This window comes from Miscanthus floridulus, unplaced genomic scaffold, assembly GCF_019320115.1.
Source record: "Miscanthus floridulus cultivar M001 unplaced genomic scaffold, ASM1932011v1 os_1731, whole genome shotgun sequence".
Lineage (NCBI taxonomy): Eukaryota > Viridiplantae > Streptophyta > Magnoliopsida > Poales > Poaceae > Miscanthus > Miscanthus floridulus.
The window spans coordinates 2,730-12,262 of record NW_027097887.1 but is presented as its reverse complement, the minus strand read 5'-3'; the positions used below and the strand labels follow the sequence as shown (position 1 = coordinate 12,262).

The window sequence follows — 9,533 nt, the reverse complement described above, 5'->3', positions numbered from 1 at the left end:
CACTGTCACACAGAAAGAACGCATGGGGCAAATTTAAATCGGTTCTGGAACAACTAAAGCCTGTCGAGCGTTCCTGCCTCTTGGCATGCAACTGGAAATTTGTAAAGCAGAATCAGGAGTCTGCGTTCATTTGGAATTCGATAATTGAGATTCAGTTGAACTGAACCGAAAAAAATTTGTTGCCCAGTGCTCTGAGATTCTTTGTAAAGCGCATTCCACTTCCACACAATGTCCGTCGACACTCAACAGGATCTGGAAGCGACGCACCTGCAACGATGAACCGCATCACAGACGACAAAATCCCCATTTCACCTCAGTTAGCAAGCAAGCGAGCAGCAGCGTGCACAGCAGCAGCTCCTCAATCAGCGCAGCTTCTGCCTCTCGCTACTCTTGCCGCTGCTCAGCGTCGCCGACCTCCGCAAGCATGGCGGTCACAGTTTCCCATCGACAAGCCGCGCCAACAGGTCGCCGATACCCCGCCGTCTACTTCCTCCGCCCCACCCAAGCCAACGTCCCCGAAGACGCCGCCGCCTCGCTCCTCGACAGCCTCGCCGCGGCCGCCGCCGCATCCGGCTCGTTGCCTGCCCCGACGACCAGTACCTCGACTTCGTCTCTCTCGAGGACAACCTCTTCTCTCACGCCCACCCGTGCTCCTACGTCAACCTCAACGACCCCAAAGCGACTGAAAACGACATCTATACAAAGAACAACTACACTTACAATTTCGATAGCGCGTGTGGAAGTGGAGCACGCAATCGACGTTTTGAGCATGCGGGCAGTCCTCTTTGGCCGTCGGCACCGGGGGAGCAGCAGCGAGGATCGCGCTCCACCCACCCCCCCGCGCGACTGCGGCGGAGGAGAGAGAGAGTTGGGATTGAAACGGGTTTGGTGTACGCTGGTTTACGGTCGGGGAATTCGTGCTATTAAAAACATCCTAACGCTCTGTTCGCCCTACAAAACTTCAGCGGTTTTCAGCACTGTTTCACTTTTTTTTTTCTCCGTATCATTACCGTTTGTTTAGGTTAAACTTTAAATGTAAAAAATCGAAAATACCCTTAAGTCTAGATATGTCATTAATTTTTTTAGTATTTTAACGACTTTAAATAAAAAAACTCAAAACTAGAAAGTTATAAATCTCGTCGAGATCTATAATTTTTATATAAAAATTATCTTTATTTAATTTCGTAAAAAAAAATATGATTTAATATAATTAATATATCTTAGAAAAATCATATTTTTTAAATTAAATAAAGATAATTTTTATATGAAAATTATAGATCTGGACGAGATTTACAACTTTCTCGTTTTGAGTTTTTTTCATTTGATGTCGTTAAGATGCTCAAAAAAATTAATGATATATTTAAATTTAAGGATATTTTCGATTTTTCACACCTATAGTTTGACGGAGCCTAACTGATAGCAGTGGTATGAACAGCACAAAAAAGTTGAAACAGTGATGTGAAGACCGTTAAACGTTTTCAAAGACACACTTAACGTTGCGATCTTTTTTAACGTCACCAGGAATTCCGATCTGTTACCACTCACCAGACATATACGCCCAAAATAAAAGCACGAATCTATACAGAATCAACGGACTACAATTTGACAGATAAAAAACAACAAAAACAGTCGACAGATATCTAGCAAAATTCAAAAAAAAAACATGGCCTTATCCAATCTCTTGCTTCAGAGTCGAACACTCCAGTTCGCATCCTGTCATCGACTCCAGTCCTGATCAGTGCCGTTGTCGACGCGCGCGGACCATGAAAATGAGACGCCCAGCTCTCGGCTCTCGCCTCCCACCGCTGCCGTCTCTGCCCACCCCTTCCCTCCCACGAACCACAAGCTTCACAGGGCCCGCATCCGCCTCTCCTCCGCCGCGGCGGCTACCTCCAGGTGGGTCAACCCGCGGGCACCCCACCCCGGCGCGGCGCGGGCGGGAGCGGGGCTAACCAGCGGCTGCACCACCTCGTCCACCTCGGCGACCTGGACGCCGCGCTCCTCCTTGTGGAGTCCATGCGGGATCCCGAGCGACCCGCCGTGGTTCCCTGTACCCTCCTCATCAAGAAGCTTTGCGCTGCGGGCCGCCTCGACGACGCTGAGCGTGTGCTCGGGGCCTCCGAGCGCGCGGGCACCGCCGATGCCGTCGCGCGGAACACCCTCGTCGCGGGGTACTGCCGCTCGGGGGGGTCGTCTCGCCGACGCCGAGCGTATGCTGGCCTCCTTTGCAGCTTCCGGCTCCGCCGATGTCGTCACCTATAACACCCTCGTCGCGGGTTACTGCCGCGAGGGCCGCCTCAACGACGCCCGGCGCCTCGTCGCCGACATGCCGTTCGCCCCCAACTCGTACACCAATAGCACCCTGCTCAAGGGCCTGTGCAACGAGGAGTGGGACGATGCCGAGGAGCTTCTCTCCGAGATGATCCGGAGTGGTTGCCCCCCAAATGATCTCACGTTCGGTATGATAATCCATTCGTTATGTCAAAATGGATTGGTTGACCGTGCAATGGGAGTTCTTGATTAGATGTCCAAGTGCAGGTGCACACGGGGCGTGATTGTTTACAATGAAATCATCAGTTGCCTTGCAGAGCTAGGGTGCGTTGAGGAGGCTCTTCATTTATTCAACCAAATGCCCTGCAAACCTGACATCTTTAGTTACAACACTGTGAATCTGTGATGAAGGGTTTGTGTAGAGATGAGCGCTGGGAGGATGCAGGAGCACTTATTGCTGAGATGGTTAGAAAGGATTGCCCCCCAGATGAAGTTACATTCAACACAGTGATCAGTTACTTGTGCCACAGAGGTTTGGTTGACTGTGCAATGGAAGTTGTTGAGCAGATGCCCAAGTATGGATGTAAACCTGATAATTTCACCTACAGTGCCCTAGTTAACGCCTTTTCTGAACATCGCTGTGTGGATGATGCTCTTGAGTTACTAAGAACCATACCATGGAAACCTAACACTGTTTGCTATCGATCCGTACTGAAGGGACTGTGCAGAGCTGATCGATGGGAGGATGTTGGGAAGCTTGTAGCTGAGATGATTAGAAACCAGATGAACCTTGATGAAGTCACATTCGGGTTGATCATCGACTGTTTGTGCCAAAAAGGGCTAGTTGACTATGGCGCTGAAGTTTTGGGGGAAATGACAAAGTTTGGATGCTCACCTGATATTATCATGTACAATTCTCTTATCAATGGGTTTTCTGAAAACGGGAGTGTGGATGATGCCCTCGAGCTATTCAAAAACATGTCATGCAAACGAAATGTTGTTACCTATAATTATATGTTGAAGGGTTTGTGTAGAGCCGAGCGATGGGAGAATGCCGGGAAGCTCGTAGCTGAGATGGTTAAGGATGAATGTCTCCCTAATGAAGTGACATTTAGTACCCTAATCATCTATTTGTGCCAGAAAGGTTTTGTTGAGTGTGCAATTGAAGTTTTTGAGAAAATGCCGAAGTACAATTCTATGCCTGATGTTATAATCTATAGCACCCTTATCAATGGCCTTTCTGAACAAGAGTGTGTAGATGATGCCTTGAAGTTACTAAATGACATGCCCTGCAAGGCAGATACCATTTGCTATAGCGCTGCATTGAAAGGCTTGTGTAGGGCTGAGCGATGGGAGGATGCTGGTGAACTGATACTGGAGATGATTAGAAAGAACTGTCTGCCAGATGAAGTCACATTCAGTGTACTAATCAATAACTTGTGTCACAAAGGGTTTCTTGAGTCTGCAACTGAAGTTTCTGAGCTAATGCTTAAGTATGAATGCATGCCTAATGTTTTCATTTACAGTTCCCTCATTAATGGCTTTGCTGAACAAAACTGTGCTGAAGATGCTCTCAAGTTACTAAGAAACATGCCATGTGAGCCTGACACCATTTGCTACAGCGCTGCACTGAAGGGTTTGTGTAGAGCAAAGCGATGGGAGGATGCCAGGGAGCTTAAAGCTGAGATATTTAGAAAGCAGTGCCCTCTAGATGAAGCAACATTCAGTATGCTCATTGGTTCATTGTGCCAGAATGGGCTGGTTGACATGGCAACTGAAGTTTTTGAGCAAATGTCAGTGTACGGATGTAACCCTAATAGTAAGATTCATAGTTCCCCTTGTCAATGGCTATTCTGAGCAAAGGCCTGTGGATGAAGGCCTCAAGTTATTGAGCAGTATGCCATGAAAGCCTACAACCAATCCTGTTGTCTGTGTTGAAGAGCTTTGAATCCTGAGGATGGTAAGGATTCAAAATGACCAGGCTGGAGTTCATCATTGATTTGGTGAATTTACATAGTAATGGAATGGATGATGTCATCTGATTGTCATTATCTTTTTTGAGATAGCCTGCATGGATGCTTTTCAGGAATGAATTATGGCAGGTAATTGAGATGGTACTACATGTGACTTTTTGGCTCTACAAACAAATAAAAGCACCAATCTTTAGTCATAAAAGAGGTTCAGCATCGTTACATGGTTTTTGGATGGCAATAGGGGTTATGAGCAGTAATTACCGAAAAACAGTAAATATTCATCCCCAACTTTCACAATTGTTGCCAGAACTTGTTGAATTCTATAGGTATGTGAAAGTAACTTGTGCTATAACCTGCAACAAGACCCATTTATATCAGTACTTTTTCGTTTGAATGACTTAACAATGGAACTTAAAATTTTGTATGTGATTAGGTTCTCAAATCTTGCAATACTCCAAATTAAAGGTCCTAACTTTAATATATGTTCAACTTTGTCTTGTTTGTTCCTTCAAGAATTGACCATGTTTCTAGTCTAGTCTCTTTGTGCAACCATTGATTTAGCTGTTTCTATTTATCGTCATAAAATTAGAATATGGTGTAATGACTCAAATGTCACCAATGTTTTTAAGACAATAAGGCGAGGCGTGGCGAGTGACTACCGCCTTACGCTTAGGCGACTAAGGCGTGAGGCGAGGCGACGCCTTACGGATTTAAGAAAAACTTAAAACAACAGCTTAGAGTAGTAGATGATGAAGAAAAAAGAAAAGGAAAAAAGAAAAAGAGAGGAGGAGGAGTAAGAAGTGGGCTGGCCCAGCCCACCAGGCGGCCCATGTGCCCCTCCCCCTCCTGGCGTGGCTTATCCCAATGGGAATCCCCTCCAGCGTTGCTCCTCGTTCTCCACCACTCGTCCGCCTCCGCTCGTCTCTCCGCCGCTCCACTTCCCTCTGTGGCTCCGCTTCCTTCCGTGGCTCCTCCCCTCTCTCCGGATGCGCTACTCTGCTCCCCTCCCTCGCTGCTCCCCTTCCAGATCTACAGTCGCCACCATCCCCTTCCAGATCGAGCAGCCGATGGCGAGGAGAAGGCGGAATCGAGCAGGCGACGGCGAGGAGACGGCGCAATTGAGCGGAATCAACGAGGAGACAGTGGAATAGAGAGGACCCGCATCAGAATCGATGAGGAGACGACGGAATCGAGGGGGCATCAGCATGTGCATAAGGCGACAAGGTGGGGAAACAGCAGTCCGCCGGCGGCTGCTCCTCGCGCGGGTGGGAAGAGGGAAGGGAGAGGCGAAGCGGCTCGTGTCCTGCTCATGAGGACCAGAAGAGGCGATGTGGAAATAGCAGCCCGCCGGCGGCTGCTCCTCGCGCGGATGGGGAACAGGGGAGGGGGAGGCTGAGCCTCGGTGGCAGCAGCTTTCTACCGGCGGCGCGGGCGAACGCGTTCGCGCGGGCGAGCAGGTAGGTCCGTCTTCCCTGCGAGCGCTCCTCTCTCTGCTCTCTGATTTCTCCTGCGCTCCTCTCTCCCCGCACGCCTAATCTCCCGCGCGCGCGATGCTTTCCCACGCGCCTGCACTTTCCCCGTCCTTTCTCCCGCGCCCGCATTTTCCTACCGTGGCCATCCCCGTATGGCGTCCGCCTTGCTCGATTTTGACGAATCGGACGCCAAATCGACGACTTCCGGACGCCATGGTAGTAAGGCGGACGCCATACCAATCTAAGGCGAGTCGTCCGCCAAGTCGTCCCGCCTGTAGCGCCTTGCCGATTAGGCGACGCCAAAGCGACGCCTTAAAAACATTGAATGTCACAATTTCTTCTTAGCATAATACTGATGGAGGATGTGTATGAATGTGGAGTGAGATGCAGTTGATTGGAAGAGAGAAGGGTGATAACTGGTGAAACTGAAGGCATCTCCTCAACACAGTCTGTTTTCTTCTTGTGATTTAACAGTTTGCTGCTTAATTGATGAAAGAACCATGACTTAGTTTGTTTCCAATGTTCCATTATCTTAAAAAAAACAATCCCAGCACTGTTTACTTTCTGGGTATCTATCAACAGGTCAGATGGAGATTATCACCTCTGGATCGCAAAGGTTCTTTTTTCGGGCGATGACTCAATTGCAGTAGGAATCACAAGATTGTAAGGCCTACACGACGAAAGATTTGAGGGGGGTTTTTTTTTTTTGACATGATGAAGATTTGAGGTATGCTGCAGTAGGAATAAAAGAAGCAAAGAATCAAAGCAGATCAGCAGAACTCGAAGCAAACCTAGGGAGAAACGATGTGCAGAGTTAGTGAAGAAAATATCTACTGCTGCAAATTAGAATCTGATGGAGTGATCAGGCTTCGGTTGAATTCGGGGGGCCTGCTGACTGATGCAGTGACGTCAAGATTGGTCTGATGGTCATCCACTCATCCAAAACGAGCTTTCCGTGTCACGGAATGTCTCCTGATTGGGTGGAGCAGCCGCACCAGCGCACCGCCCATTCTGTCTGCATTACTGCATAGACTGCGACTTCCCCGTTGCATTCGGAAGAAAGGTCAGGGACGATTAGATTAATGGCACTGCTGGACTATGGAATCTGTAACAACTCCGCCTGCAGGGATGGATCTTGAATCCTGGTATCCAAAAAACTGAAACATCCCATATTCATATAGCGTCGACGTGGATATCTGTATTCATATCCTATTTCAATATGGATATAGATCTAAATGGATGTATTTGAATTCGTTTTTTATTTGATTCCGTATCCATATTCAAAAAATACGAAATATCTGGCATTTTCCATATCTATAAAAAACAAAATGACATCTAAAGCTTATATTTATGACAAATTCGAGATATGGCCTATGTCCGCATCCGAATCAATTAGATATGCAAATGTGAATTGAATGTATATTTATATTCGAGATAACATATCTGAATGTGAATTCAAATTCAAGGTATCCATTTTATATTGGTATTCAACTATATTTATATCTGGATTTAGATTCAAATTAAAATATGGTAAATAGTGCTATCCGAATTTGAGAATCCATCCCTTAAACATTGGCAGAAATTTTTTTTGGCATTTCCAATGGATGAAGCCGATGTCTCGATCACTGGCCTTCCCAGGAGTAGCATAGGGTCTGTTTGGTTCGTGTAGCAGTAGAGCCTGGCTCGTATCTGAGAGCCAGGCTCACATGGGACAGGCTGAGCACATGCAACGCTGTCATGTTTGGTTGAGTGTATCTACTCAGGCTGGCTGAGAAGAGATGGTGTTTGGTTGCCTGTACGAAGATATACTGCATGGGATAAAAATATTATAAGGTTATGATTATGATTTTTATTTTGTACAAATACACTCTTAAAGTTCTTATTTATCTAATTATGTCTTAACACATCTTTAAAATAAATTAATATCACTTGATATTTACTAATCATGCACTAATACAATCATTAGTCGAGTAAATAGCTGCACCGAGCGAGCCTGGCCCAGCAGAAACGGCCGATTCGGGCGTTTCCCGCGAGCCAGGCCCGACGGCACTTCCTGCATGCGGCCAGCCAGGCTCCGACGCTCCTCCGGCCAACCAAACGCTCCGACTCTGCACCCCACGATGCATGTTCGTTCGGAACCAACGAACCAAACACGCCCATAGTGTTGGCGAGCCTCGCGTGCGCATCTCATCACTCGCGTCGCTGTGCGTGCGACAGCGCTCGCCAATCGCTTTGGATTTGGCTCCTCTCTGTTTTCGATGACCGATATTTAAAATACAAGACATATTTTACGTTTGGGTAAGCGCTACACATGAAGAATTCCATGTGTGTGCAACAGCGCTTGCCAATCACTTCGGATTTGGCTCATCTTAGTCTTTCTTCAATAACCATTATCCAAAATACAAGACCCATTTTACGTTTGGTAACGCTACAGTCAAATAGTTCTATATCTATTTTTTTTTTGTCTTCTTCAATAATAAAACTCAAAAGAGAACCCTTTTCTGTAAATGGGTCTCCAGGAGAGGATACTCAGATTTGGGTTATACCTCTCCTGACATCTAAAATGGCTGTTTGAGGCTGTAGGCATTGTGTTGAAGACCCATTTTAAGTTTAAGTCTCCTATGCCCCGTTCGATTGGAGGAATTTGGATGAATCTGAAAGAATTTGTGAGAGAAAAACACTGTTCCAGATGAAAAAAGAAGCGAATCAAGCCGGATTTAAGGACACGCATACGGGCTCTAATGGGTCTCATGTAATTTCCCACCTCAATTAATCTCAAAATCTTTTTCTCATAATGCGTTTCAAAAATCTCATGGACTGAGCGCTGTTGTTGAAGAAAATTACCGTAAGTTGGTGTTCCGTGTAAGTTGTGCTATATATTAACCTCAAGCAAACTTTTTATTATTATTAAAATTTAAATTGGTGTTCCGTGAAAGCAAACCTCCGAAACTCCTCCGTGCGTCCTATGCAGCTCCGGCATGGCGTGCCGGGCAAGTCCAGCGACGCCCGGGGGCCCGGTGCCTTGACCCCGTTCGGCAACGCGTAGGCCGTAGGGGCCATCGTCTTTTTTATTTTTCTTTAACGAATGTCTGTTAAATTTAATTCATGAGTATTATCACGGACATCTCTGGGTTCTTGGCATGGTGTTTCACGCTAGATTCTGCCAACACACTCGTAGGAATTAGATCACTGATACTTTTCTTTAAAAAAAAGAATTAGATCACTGAGACCGTAAGCGACCTAAATAGATACTATTGCTATGTTCGTTTGTCCATACTATTTTAGCAAATGAATAGTATTTTTCACTCACAACAATCAGCGAATAGTACTTTCAGCTATGGCTTTTCAGCGAAGCGAACATGACTTATATACGTATTGAGTAGATATATACAATGACCCTCTCGATAGATAAACCAGCCAAATCAAAAAAAGAAACACCTGGATGACTTTCTTAAAAAAAAGTATTTGTATAACTTTCCAACAAAGTCTATCTGAATATTAAATCAATGTAGTCTAATTTAACGCTCTTGCTCCAGATATGGCTGGCGTGATGTTATATGGCCTGATTGGTTGAGTTCCAAAATTTGTCATGCCAAAGATTTGGCAAGCCAAAAGTTGGGTAAAGAATTTACCATAGATTTGGCAAGCCAAATATGAGAGTTTGATAAGTTTTGGTAGCAAACTAAATACTAGTCAAAATCATAATCTTTGACATGGTAAATTTTGAAAACGAACCAATTAGGCCCATATATGTATAGAACGACTGACGTGATGCTATATAGGACGGTTGATGTCAATGATATGCCGTTATATAGTC

At 45.9% G+C, this 9,533-nt stretch overlaps 1 pseudogene; it reads left to right on the top strand.

Moving 5' to 3' along the window:
* Positions 1–1,663: 1,663 nt before the first annotated feature.
* LOC136534271 (pentatricopeptide repeat-containing protein At1g09900-like) lies at positions 1,664–6,977 on the top strand (annotated as a pseudogene).
* The last annotated feature ends 2,556 nt before the right edge of the window (positions 6,978–9,533 follow it).